The sequence below is a fragment of the Bos mutus genome, chromosome 4, assembly GCF_027580195.1.
Source record: "Bos mutus isolate GX-2022 chromosome 4, NWIPB_WYAK_1.1, whole genome shotgun sequence".
In the NCBI taxonomy this organism is placed as follows: Eukaryota; Metazoa; Chordata; class Mammalia; order Artiodactyla; family Bovidae; genus Bos; species Bos mutus.
Window position 1 is genome coordinate 38046018 of NC_091620.1, and position 14306 is coordinate 38060323.

The window sequence follows — 14306 nt, forward strand, 5'->3', positions numbered from 1 at the left end:
GAGAGATGAACAGGACTTTCAAAGAACTGAAAAGAAGCTCCAGATGACTAAAGTGCAGAGTCTGAGCGGATAAGTCTGGAACTATAAGTGGGACTCGAATCATTCAGAGTAATGTGAACCTCTGATGGTGTTAGCACTTTTTCCTAGACGCAGTTGGGATGCAGTTGCAAGCAACTGAAGAGTTTTAAGCAGAAGTCTCAGTATATTGCAGTCTGGTGCTGTTTTCCAAAACTTGTCTATTGATTATAGCCACCCTGTTTTGTTTTCTTCATAGTATATTTTCCATTTTATTGTCTTTTCAGAGAACAGTATTTCTTCAGTCTTTAAGGACTTGCCTCTTTACAAGGGTTTTGGTGGAGGGCATGGGGCAGCACCCGCAGGTCTAAATTGAGGTGGAGGTGTGCAGTCCTTTCTGGCTTCCCCAGAAGGATTCCTAACTACCTTACTGTGAATGGCACAACTCACACAGTAATGTAGTTTCACATACAACTTGGAAAGCACATAGGCATTGAAAACACTCGCTTCAGAAGTGTCCCTGACAGTAGTGGCCTCTAAGATGTTCTGAATGGCTAACTTCTTACTGGCCTATCTTCAGGCACACATCGGGCACAGTTAGTGCAGTGAAAGGCTGCTTGTAGCCTCGGCCCTTTCTGGCACGACCATTGTTCCTTCTTTTCTTGGAAGCAGGGAGGAAAGAGTGCCCATCCTGGTGTTTTAAAGCGGTATCTCATTGTGTTTTTTAATATAAATTTCCTTAATTTTTGTTGTTGTTGTTTAGATGCTAAGTTGTGTCCAACTCTTTGTGACCCCACAAACTGTAGCCCGCCAGTCTTCTCTGTTCATGGGATTTCCCAGGCAAGAATACTGGATTGGGTTGCCATGTTCTTCTCCGGGGGATCTTCCTGACCCAGGGATAGAACCCTCATCGCCTTCCTAGCAGGCAGATTCTTTACCACTGAGCCACCTGGAAAAGCCCAAATCTCCTTAATGGCTAAATGTTATTGAGCATTATTTCAACTTTCTTTTGTGGCCATTTGTATGTCTTCTTTTGAGAAATATCTATTCAGATCCTTTAACCATTTTAAAATTGGGCTATTTATCTTTCCATTATTGAGTTGCAGAAGTTCTTTATATATCCTACATACAAATCCCTTACTGTATAAATAATTTGTGAAGATATATGTGCTGTCTTTTTTATTTTCTTGATGGTGCCATTCGAAACAACACAAGCTTTTTAATTTTGATGAGTCCAATTCATCTATTTTTCCTTTTGTCAATTGTGCTTTTGATGTCTCATCTGAGGTTTTGTGTAACCCAAGGTTGCAAATATTTATTCCTATGTTTACTTCCCTGGTGGCTCAGACGGTAAAGCGTCTGCCTACAGTGCGGGAGACCCGGGTTCAATTCCTGGGTTGGAAAGATCTCCTGGAGAAGGGAATGGCAACCCACTCCAGTAGTCTTGCCCCCCTCCAAAAAAAGGGGCTCAAAGAAATATAGGGGCGTCCCTTGTAGCTCACTCGGTAAAGAATCTGCCTGCAGTGCAGGTGACCTGGGTTCGATCCCCGGGTTGGGAAGATCCCCTGGAGAAGGAAATGGAAACCCACTCCAGTATCCTTGCCTGGAAAATCTCATGGACAGAGGAGCCTGGTGGGCTGCAGTCCATGAGGTCGCAAAGAGTCTGGCATGACTGAGTGACTAACACTATGACTAACACTATGTTTACTTCTCAGAGTTTTTTATTTTAGCTCTTATATTAGGCCCCTGATCCATTCTGAGCTAATTTCTGTACATTGCATGAGGTTGGGGTCAGCTTCATTCTTTTGCATGTGGCTATCAAGTTGTTCAAGCACCATTTTTTTTCTTTGCTATTATTTATATTCTGATAATGGGGAAAAGGGAAATGGGGAGGGGGCTGAACGGTTGTTTTCATCAATCAACAATAATCTCCTTCATCATAACCATTTGTTGAATGGACTATTCTTCCCCATCAAATTGTCTTGGCACCCTTGTTGAAAATCATCTGATCATAAATAAAAGGATGAATCAATTGATCCTAATAATTTTACTAGATTCTAATAATTTTATTGCAGTACTATGAACACAAAATAAGATTCATGTGGTCAGTTAAAAAGTTCTAGTAGAAGTTATTTCCTTTGATCTGTATCACCAATAGCGTATTTTAAGGCTATAATGACCTTACTAATGAGAACTTTGAACACTACATAAATGGTTTACTTGTTTATGCTTTCTCTGTCAAGTCTTAGTAGATGTAATTAGAAATTTAAAGTATTGTTCTGTAGTCATACTTCCAATTATTCCTGAATATCTATCTCCTAAAGAAAGGCAATGCCAAAGAATGCTCAAACTACTGCACAATTGCACTCATCTCACACGCTAGTAAAGTAATGCTCAAAATTCTCTAAGCCAGACTTCAGCAATACGTGAACTGTGAACTTTCAGATGTTCAAGCTGGTTTTAGAAAAGGCAGAGGAACCAGAGACCAAATTGCCAACATCCACTGGATCATCGAAAAAGCAAGAGAGTTCCAGAAAAACCTCTATTTCTGCTTTATTGACTATGCCAAAGCTTTTGACTGTGTGGATCACAATAAACTGTGGAAAATTCTGAAAGAGATGGGAATACCAGACCACCTCACCTGCCTCTTGAGAAACCTATATGCAGGTCAGGAAGCAACAGTTAGAGCTGGACATGGAACAACAGACAGGTTCCAAATAGGAAAAGGAGTATGTCAAGGCTGTATATTGTCACCCTGCTTATTTAACTTCTATGCAGAGTACATCATGAGAAACGCCGGGCTGGAAGCACAAGCTGGAATCAAGATTGCCGGGAGAAATATCAATAACCTCAGATATGCAGATGACACCACCCTTATGGCAGAAAGTGAAGAGGAACTAAAAAGCTTCTTGATGAAAGTGAAAGTGGAGAGTGAAAAAGTTGGCTTCAAGTTCAGCATTCAGAAAACGAAGATCATGGCATCTGGTCCCATCACTTTATGGGAAATAGATGGGGAAACCGTGGAAACAGTGTCAGACAGGCTCCAAAATCACTGCAGACGGTGACTGCAGCCATGAAATTAAAAGACGCTTACTCCTTGGAAGGAAAGTTATGACCAACCTAGATAGCATATTCAAAAGCAGAGACATTACTTTGCCAAAAAGGTCCATCTAGTCAAGGCTATGGTTTTTCCTGTGGTCATGTATGGATGTGAGAGTTGGACTATAAAGAAAGCTGAGCGCTGAAGAATTGATGCTTTTGAACTGTGGTGTTGGAGAAGACTCTTGAGAGTCCCTTGGACTGCAAGGAGATGCAACCAGTCCATTCTAAAGAAGATCAGTCCTGGGTGTTCTTTGGAAGGACTGATGCTGAAGCTGAAACTCCAATACTTTGGCCACCTCATGCAAAGAGTTGACTCACTGGAAAAGACTCTGATGCTTGGAGGGATTGGGGGCAGGAGGAGAAGGGGACGACAGAGGATGAGATGGTTGGATGGGATCACCGACTCGATGGACGGGAGTTTGAGTGAACTCCGGGAGTTGGTGATGGACAGGGAGGCCTGGAGTGCTGCAATTCATGGGGTCACAAAGAGTTGGACATGACTTAGCAACTGAACTGAACTGAACTGAAGAGTACATAAGTATTCTTGTGAAATTAAACATTAACAAAATATTGATTTCAGTAAATTATATATACTCTAAATCTCGACATAATTCAACGTATTCATCTGTCTCTATAACTAAGGCATAACTAATACACCATAACTAACATGTGTAGTTTTGTGTCAGGTTGTGAATCCTGAATTTTTTGACCAAGCAATGCTACAAATAGGAAAAATTGCCTCAGAACAAGCATGAAAAATAATTTCATTACTGGTATCATTTCTGATTCAGAGGTTATAGGCTTCCGAAACTGTCAGAAAGATGAGCTCAGGAGTGACACATTGCATCAGTTTCACTAGTGAAATTGACCTTAAGTTTTATTGCAAATTTCGTGTTGTATTTTCTTTTCTTTCTTTTGTAGAATTTTTTTGGCTTTGCCACACAGCATGCAGCAGGATCTTAGTTCCCGACCATGGATGAAACCTGTGCCCCCTGCAGTAGAAGCAGGAGGTCTTAACCACTGGACCACAAGGGAAGTCCTGTGGTTAAGGACTAATATTTTCATTTATTCTGGTATATATTGCTTTGTGTATGTCTATGTCCCATGCTTTATTTAAAAACAAAGTGATGAATGATGTGGGGATTATAATCAGGAGCATCACTGACCTTCACCTTCCCTCCAGTTCCCCCAAACTCCCTGTCCCCACACCCTCTGTGTTGCCAGTTCCTTTCAGAGTGAATGAGAACTTAATCCCCAAAACCCTGGTAGAGACTCCAAAGTGTCCCCCTAACTCTTTCTTTTCCTTTGACTTCCATTCCTGGGAAGGCACCTCAATTTGAAGGTATGGGAAAGCCCAGAATGGTGATAGACATGAAGGAAAAGCTTTACCCTCACAGAAAGAGACTGAAGGGTTCAGCATAGTCAAGTGAGGGTCCCCATAGTCTGGGGTGCCAAAAATCTGGCACTGGGACCAGAGAAAAGGATGCTGGCCTCTCAAAGAAAGGAGACACGGTAGCCTCAAAATCCTCTCATTTGGAATAAGCAGTGCATGATTATTTGGCTTTCTGGTGAACCACACTTGGTTGCAGAAGCACACTTGGCCCATATGTTTCTCAAGCCTGAGCTGCTGGTGATGTGGGTTTTAGACACTTATGTTGAGATGGATTCTGAGGCTATGTTTAGGATTAGCAGGAAAGAATGCTGTCATTAATGATACTCATCATTGAAGTGGAATGGGAGCATGGGGTACATTGTAATATTTATGTGTGTGTGCTCAGTTGTGTCTGACTCTGTGCGACCCCATGGACTGTAGCCTACCAGGCTCCTCTGTCCATGGAATTCTCCAGGCAAGAATACTGGAGTGGCTTGCCATTACCTTCTCAAGGGCATCGTTGTGACCCAGGGATCAAACTGGGGTCTCCTGCACTGCAGCCAGATTCCTTATGATCTGAGCCACCAGAGAAGCCCTTGTAATATTTAGGAATTTAGTTTATCTGTAATGAAACTGGAAAAAATAGTGGCATAATCATAATACCAGTTTTATGTCTTTATTGGTCCAGGGTTTACTTGGCAGATCCAAAAGTAGGAAGTCAAGAGATACCTGGAGAACAGGCAACTTTGGCCTTGCAGTACAAAATGAAGCAGGTGAAAGGCTAATAGAATTTTGCCAAGAGAATGCACTGGTCATAGTAAACACTCTCTTTCAACAACACAGGAGAAGACTCTACACATGGACATCACCAGATGGTCAATACCAAAATCAGATTGATTATATTCTTTGCATCCAAAGATGGAGAAACTATACACAGTCAGCAAAAACAAGACCAGGAGCTGATGGTGACTCAGATCATGAACTCCTTATTGCCAAATTCAGACTTAAATTGAATAAAGTAGGGAAAACCACTAGACCATTCAGTATGACCTAAATCAAATCTCTTACGATTATACAGTGGAAGTGACAAACAGATTCAAGGGATTAGATCTGATAGAGTGCCTGAAGAACTATGGATGGAGGTTCATGACATTGTACTGTAGGCAGTGATCAAGACCATCCCCAAGAAAAAGAAATGCAAAAGGGCAAAATGGTTGTCTGCGGAGGCCTTAAAAATACCTGAGAAAAGAAGAGACACTAAAGGCAAAGGAAAAAAAGATATACCCATTTGAACGCAGAGTTCCAAAGACTAGCAAGGAGAGATAAGAAAGTCTTCCTCAGTGACCAATGCAAAGAAATAAGGAAAACAATAGAATGGGAAAGACCAGAGATCTCTTCAAGAAAATTAGAGATACCAAGGAACATTTCATGCAAAGACAGGCTCAGTTAAAGACAGAAATGGTATGGACCTAAGAGAAGCAGAAGATACTAAGAGGTGGCAAAAATACACAGAATTATACAAAAAAGATCTTCCTGATCCAGATAAGCACCATGGTGTGATCATTCACTTAGAGCCAGACATCCTGGAATGTGAACTCAAGTGGGTCTTAGGAAGCATCACTATGAAGAAAGTTAGTGTAGGTGATGGAATTCCAGTGGAGCTATTTCAAATCCTAAAAGATGATGCTGTGAAAGTGCCGCACTCACTATGTCAGCAAATTTGGAAAACTCAGCAGTGGCCACAGGACTGGAAAAGGTCAGTTTTCATTCCAATCCCAAAGAAAGGCAAAGACAAAGAATGCTCAAACTACTGCACAATTGCACTCATCTCAGACGCTAGCAAAATAATGCTCAAAATTCTCTAAGCCAGGTTTCAACAGTATGTGAACTGTGAATTTCCAGATGTTCAAGCTGGATTTAGAAAAGGCAGAGGAACCAGAGATCAAATTGCCAACATCTGTTGGATCATTGAAAAAGCAAGAGAGTTCCATAAAAACCATCTACTTCTGCTTTATTGACTATGCCAAAGCCTTTGACTGTGTGGATCACAACAAACTACGCCAAATTTTTCGAGATGGGAATACCAGACCACCTGACCTGCCTCCTGAGAAATCTGTATGCAGGTCAAGAAGCAACAGTTAGAACTGGACATGGAACAACAGACTGGTTCCAAATAGGAAAAGGAATACGTCAAGGCTGAATATTGTCACCCTGCTTATTTAACTTATATGCAGAGTACATCATGTGAAATGCCAGGCTGGATGAAGCACAACCTGGAATCAAGATTGCCAGGACAAATATCAATAACCTCAGATATGCAGATGACACCACCCTTATGGCAGAAAGCAAAGAGGAACAAGAGCCTCTTGACGAAAGTGAAAGAGGAGAGTGAAAAAGTTGGCTTAAAACTCAACATTCCGAAAACTAAGATCACGGCATCCAGTCCCATCACTTCACGGCAAATAGATGGGGAAACAGTGGAAACGGTGAGACTTTATTTTCTTGGGCTCCAAAATCACTGCAGATGGTGACTGCAGCCATAAAATTAAAAGACACTTGCTCCTTGGAAGAAAAGCTATGACAAACCTAGACAGCATATTAAAAAGCAGAGATATTACTTTGCCAACAAAGGTCCATTTAGTCAAAGCTATGTTTTTCCAGTAGTCATGTATGGATGTAAGAATTGGACCATAAGGAAAAATGAGCACCAAAGAAGTGATGCTTTTGAATTGTGGTGTTGGAGACTCTTGAGAGTCCCTGGACTGCAAGGAGATCAAACCAGTCAATCATAAGGAAATCAATTCTCAATATTCATTGGAAGGACTGATGCTGAAGCTGCAATATTGTGGCCACCTCATGCAAAGAACTAACTCATTGAAAAAAACCCTGATGCTGGCAAAAATTGAGGGCAGGAGGAGAAGGGGACGACAGAGGATGAGATGGTTGGATGGCATCACCGACTCAATGGACGTGAGTTAGAGTAAGCTCTGAGAGCTGGTGATGGACAGGGAAGCCTGTTGTATTGTAGTCCATAGGGTTGCAATGAGTTGGACACAATTGAGCAACTGAACTGAAATGACAATGTCCTCAGAGAGGCAGGTCTTTCTCTCTTTCCTTAGCCCAGCCATCCTTAACATGTGCTTGTTCCTTTGTAGTTACAAGATGGTTGCTCAAGCTCTAGAATTGCATTTGAGATCCAGTTGTAAAGCAAAATAAAAGGCAAGATCAGCTAAATCGGCTTTCCATTTTAAGAAAGTATTCTCAGAAATCTCATCCAACAACTTCCACTTAGATTTCATCGGCCAAGACTGTATAGTATGGTCACGTCCTTCATCTGCAAGAAGTGCTGGGAGATGTAGTTTTAAGCCAGGCACACTTATACAGCCATCAAAACTAGTGTTCTTTCCTTATGATCAGGGAGAATCCCTATCAGGAAGGCCTCTTAGTTTCACCCACCATTCCTGTTTTATAAATAGGTATCCTTCAGCTTTATTGAATCAGCAAGAACTGCTCCCCTACCACCTCCAACACACACGCGCACACACACACACACAAAAGCAGCACTGCTTTTCTGCAAAGTGTGGGCCTGTGAACTGTGTAAAAGATGAGGGTGGGAAGAACACATGTATCACATTAGTGTTTTACTACTGAAACTGAACTTAAAATTTTATCATAAGATTTTATGTGTTATTTTCTTTTATTCTCGAATATATTACTATAGTTGGGATCAACAAAAATCTCAGGAGCACTGATATCATTGTGGAACAGCTCATTATTCTTTAGGATCCCAGATCCACATTAACTAGCAGTATACTTTGGGCAAGACACTCAATCTCTCTATGCCTTGTTTTCCTAATTTGTAAACTGTTGATAGTACTTTTTATGGGAAAGGTGATCAGATAATTTATGTTCAAACTTGAAAAATTTATATTCTGGAGTGAGTGAAGTTGACTGTAGCCTACCAGGCTCCTCCATCCATGGAATTTTCCAGACAAGAGTACTGGAGTGGGTTGCCATTTCCTTCTCCAGAGGATCTTCCTGACCCAGGGACTGAACCCTGTTCTCCCACATTGCAGGCAGACGCTTTACCATCTGAGCCACCAGGGCAGCCCCATAATGGAAGGGCGATAGTATTAATAATTATGCTTGTACAAGTGGCACAAACAAGGACCACACCAGGCGGGCTGAGGACTATGGTCATCCTATTTTTAAATGCAGGTGTGAGCGTGCATGCTCAGTTGCTTAGTTGTGTCGGATTCTTTGAGACCCCATGGACTGTAGCCTGCCAATCTTCTCTGTCCACGCAATTTTCCAGGCAAGAATACTGGAGCTGACTGCCATTTCCTACTGCATGGGATCTTCCCTGCCAAGGGACTGAACCCAAGTCTCTTGCATTGGCAGGTGGATTCTTTACCACTGTGCCACTTGGGAAGCCCTTTAGACGCAGTTGAGAGAATTAAATGAGAAAATAAACATAAAGCACTTAGCACAAAGCCTGACACACAGTAAGTATTCAGGAGATACTAGCCAATATTTGATTTTACTATTGAATTGAAAAGTTTTATTGTTTTGGCTTTGCTTTTCTCTAACAATACTAAGCTTGATATTCTTCTTTTATGATAAAGGATAGTGGGCTGAAATAAAGAGAGGTTAAGTTTTCAAGACTTAGAAAAACCCAATTGAAAATTAAACATCCAACCTCTCTAAAGGAGGAGCAATGTTGAAAGACACTGCAGAAATTCTTAGTTATAAGGAAGATTCTGGAATTACAGTGCATGACCTGTCTGTGAACTGTTTGTACCACAGAAGCATGAATGGAAGAACTGGAATTTTAATGATTTTGTGTAACATTTCTCAAAGGTTTTGATCTGAAGATCCCTTTACACTTAAAAAATTTTTTGAGCACCACAAAAAAGCTTTGATTTATATGAGTTATATCTATTGATATTAGAAATAAAAATGGAGGCAATTTAAAAATATTCATTTAGGGAATTCCCTGGCAGTACAGTGCTTAGGACTCCACACTTTCACTGTCAAGGGCCTGGACTGGATCCTTGATCAAAGAACTAGGATCCCTCAAGCCACTCCACGTGGCCAAAAATTATTTTTTTCATTTAAGATAATTTCATCATATATTAAAACAACTAACATATTTAAATGAAAGAAACTATCTTTATAAAAGAAAAACTGGTAGAGGGTTCATGTTTTACCTTTCTACAGATCTCTTTTTTGACTGGTTTAATAGAGTTGAATTTGTTGCATTATGTTATGGTAGACCATTCCCATAGAAAAGAAATGCAAAAAAGCAAAATGGCTGTCTGGGGAGGCCTTACAAATAGCTGTGAAAAGAAGAGAAGCGAAAAGCAAAGGAGAAAAGGAAAGATATAAACATCTGAATGCAGAGTTCCAAAGATTAGCAAGAAGAGATAAGAAAGCCTTCTTCAGCGATCAATGCAAAGAAATAGAGGAAAACAACAGAATGGGAAAGACTAGGGATCTTTTCAAGAAAATCAGAGATACGAAAGGAACATTTCATGCAAAGATGAGCTCGATAAAGGACAGAAATGGTATGGACCTAACAGAAGCAGAAGATATTAAGAAGAGATGGCAAGAATACACAGAAGAATTGTACAAAAAAGATCTTCACGACCCAGATAATCACGATGGTGTGATCACTGACCTAGAGCCAGACATCCTGGAATGTGAAGTCAAGCGGGCCTTAGAAAGCATCACTAAGAACAAAGCTAGTGGAGGTGATGGAATTCCACTTGAGCTATTTCAAATCCTAAAAGATGATGCTGTGAAAGTGCTGCACTCAATATGCCAGCAAATTTGGAAAAGTCAGCAGTGGCCACAGGACTGGAAGAGGTCAGTTTTCATTCCAATCCCAAAGAAAGGCAATGCCAAAGAATGCTCAAACTACCGCACAATTGCACTCATCTCACACGCTAGTAATGCTCAAAATTCTCCAAGCCAGGCTTCAGCAATACGTGAACCGTGAACTTCCTGATGTTCAAGCTGGTTTTAGAAAAGGCAGAGGAACCAGAGATCAAATTGCCAACATCCGCTGGATCATGGAAAAAGCAAGAGAGTTCCAGAAAAACATCTATTTCTGCTTTATTGACTATGCCAAAGCCTTTGACTGTGTGGATCACAATAAACTGTGGAAAATTCTGAAAGAGATAGGAATATCAGACCACCTGATCTGCCTCTTGAGAAATTTGTATGCAGGTCAGGAAGCAACACTTAGAACTGGACATGGAACAACAGACTGGTTCCAAATTGGAAAAGGAGTTTGTCAAGGCTGTATATTGTCACCCTGTTTATTTAACTTCTATGCAGAGTACATCATGAGAAACGCTGGACTGGAAGAAACACAAGCTGGAATCAAGATTGCCGGGAGAAATATCAATAACCTCAGATATGCAGATGACACCACCCTTATGGCAGAAAGTGAAGAGGAACTAAAAAGCCTCTTGATGAAAGTGAAAGTGGAGAGTGAAAAAGTTGGCTTCAAGCTCAACATTCAGAAAACGAAGATCATGGCATCCGGTCCCATCACTTCATGGGAAATAGATGGGGAAACAGTGGAAACAGTGTCAGACTTTATTTTTCTGGGCTCCAAAATTACTACAGATGGTGACTGCAGCCATGAAATTAAAAGACGCTTACTCCTTGGAAGGAAAGTTATGACCAACCTAGATAGCACATTCAAAAGCAGAGACATTACTTTGCCAACAAAGGTTCATCCAGTCAAAGCTATGGTTTTTCCTGTGGTCATGTATGGATGTGAGAGTTGGACTGTGAAGAAGGCTGAGCGCCGAAGAATTGATGCTTTTGAACTGTGGTGTTGGAGAAGACTCTTGAGAGTCCCTTGGACTGCAAGGAGATGCAACGAGCCCATTCTGAAGGAGATCAGCCCTGGGATTTCTTTGGAAGGAATGATGCTAAAGCTGAAACTCCAGTACTTTGGCCACCTCATGCGAGGAGTTGACTCATTGGAAAAGACTCTGATGCTGGGGGGTAGGAGGAGAAGGGGACGACAGAGGATGGGATGGCTGGATGGCATCACTGACTCGATGGACGTGAGTCTGAGTGAACTCCGGGAGTTGGTGATGGACAGGGAGGCCTGGCGTGCTGCGCTTCATGGGGTTGCAAAGAGTCGGACACAACTGAGCGACTGATCTGATCTGATGGTAGAAGAGTATAAATAAGATACACTGTTGGAAAAGTGAGGGCGTATTTTAATAGTTTTTCTAGATAATTATGGTTATTCTTTGATACTACACCAAAACTCCACAGTAGTTCCTTAAAGGTTTATTATAAATTGAGATCTGAAATCATATCAATTAACTTTTTATACCTTTACATTAAAGCTCATCAGTCTGTTCTGCACTTTGAATGAATCTTTAACTCGTGATTTTGTAACATCATCCATTATTCATTTGGAAAATATTGTTTCACTGAGTTGGGCAGATATTTCAAATGTTCACACATTTCAGAAACCTAATACTTAAGGACATTCTAGAAAATATATGACACACATTCCATTAGCCATCAGAATGATGGTATCATCACATGTCACGTTGCCTCTGGAAAACTCCATGGTGGATTTGTGAAAAAATGAGAATAATAAAGACAAACCATGTCTTATTATGAACATAGTTTTGATTGCATGATTCACTGAAAAAGTTTTAGCTTCAGGCCACACTTTAAGAACAGTTGATATGGTATGATATGAGCTATTAGGTAAACAAAGAAAACACACAAAAAAACTTACCACCTCCTTTTCTCTTTTAAAAACCATAACATAACTGACATAACACACAAACAGTAAAAGGCTAAAATATAGTCTCAGGTGGCAATTGCAAGTCTCTTCACAATGAAGGTCATTAGAAAAGACTGTAGAAACATATGACTTGTAATTTAAAGGTCTTTCTCATTTTTTGGGAGTTTGAACCCTGTTAATCATTAGCATTTCAAAGCATGAGAGTAACTCTCTTTGGGGAGCCCAAAGTGCTTCACTTCTTAGTCTTCTCCCCATTTCCCCTCACCCCCACCCCTGCCCAAGATGGAATCTTCGCAGAAACATACAGGGTGGCAGAATACTACTAAAAATATTTTAGTACATGTTTTCTGTTTGCAACCTAGATTGGAAGCTAGTCATTTTCTATGGAACAAGTTTTCTTTGCAAGTATAGAATAGAAGATGATATTCTTACATGAAATTTGTTGCATATGAGGAACTGCTAGATAAACCTGTTTTGCTCTCCTATTTCTATTATTCCAGGGCTTTCAAAGTAGGATGATAGTGCAGGCTGGTCCTAGTTTTTGGAAAAAGCTGCTTGCTAACTAGTTTAGGCTTCAGGAAATTCATTCAGCAATACTGCCACAGAGAAATGTTTTTAGGCGCCTTGCTCCTTACTATTCAGTTGCCCAATGTACTTACCACATCCTTCTGGCTGCATGGTAGGTCCTACTGTGTGGTCTCTTGGGAAATGAACCGATTTCAAGATTACCTACCCTTCAGCAAACACCTTTTGTACTTTCTTTTAGGTTAAGTCTGATTTTATCTTAGATCAGTCTAGACTCAGATACAGTGTTGCTGCTTCTGCTGCTGCTGCTGCTGCTAAGTCGATTCAGTCGTGTCCGACTCTGTGCGACCCCATAGACGGCAGCCCACCAGGCTCCACCGTCCCTGGGATTCTCCAGGCAAGAACACTGGAGTGGGTTGCCATTTCCTTCTCCAATGCATCAAAGTGAAAAGTGAAAGTGAAGTCGCTCAGTCGTGTCCGACTCTTAGCGATCCCATGGACTGCAGCCCACCAGGTTCCTCCGTCCACGGGATTTTCCAGGCAAGAGTACTGGAGTGGGGTGCCATTGCCTTCTCCGCAGATACAGTGTTAGGAGATGTCAAATCAATTAAAATTATTTACACTAAAGCATGAATGAAAGCCGGATATCAAGTGTTCAAGAACCAAGAACAAACTGAAGGACTGAACAAATAAACTTGAGAAGGGGTGACTACATGTGGCCACAACGCAGTACTCAGCTTTTCTTTGCAACCATAATAAAAGCCAGTAAGATACAGCACAGGGAACTCTACTCAATACTCTGTAAACACCTGTGAGGAAAAAGAATTCTTAAAAATGGATATATGTATACAGGATTCACTTTGCTATACACCAGAAACTATCACAACAGTGTGAATCAACTGTATACTCCAATTAAAAAAAAACCCCAAACAGTAAGTCATTTAAGTTTTAATCTCATTATCTTAAGTGCCCAGGCCGTAACTGAAGAACAAGGCTGGTAATGCAATGAGACCTGAGATCACTAAATAGTTATGTTTTGCAGACCCACAGATTTAGATAGTTAAGATGAAACAGGGTGTAGAGACAAGATGACAACTCTCATTTGAGCAGTTGAGTGTTTTGACTTCAAGGCCGTTGGTAATAATTCTGAGACCCTCTTGACATTTCGTTATTCCTCGTATTTGTTTTTTTATCTTCAGCACTATTAAAATTCCACACTCTGATTTACAACTGTTTTTAGGTTAAGACGGGGCCTGGAACTTGGGCGTACATGACATAGTTTAAGCTAATGCCACCTCCACCCTCTTTTGCAGGGCGCCCTCTCTTCCCTTGTCGCAGCGTTCCAACTCCCGAGCTTGTCTGAGGGTAGACTACGGGGTGACTACCCTGCCCAAAAAGCCATTAAAGGCGTATTCCTGAATCTTCAGATTCTCGCTCTCGCCATGACCTTTCAACAAGCAGGCGGTACGGCGCCTGCGGTGATCCGGAGCCGGCAGTACGCGC

At 41.1% G+C, this 14306-nt stretch overlaps 1 pseudogene; it reads right to left on the reverse strand.

Moving 5' to 3' along the window:
• Positions 1–158: 158 nt before the first annotated feature.
• LOC102280169 (small ribosomal subunit protein eS26 pseudogene) lies at positions 159–11927 on the reverse strand (annotated as a pseudogene).
• Positions 11928–14306: the final 2379 nt, after the last annotated feature.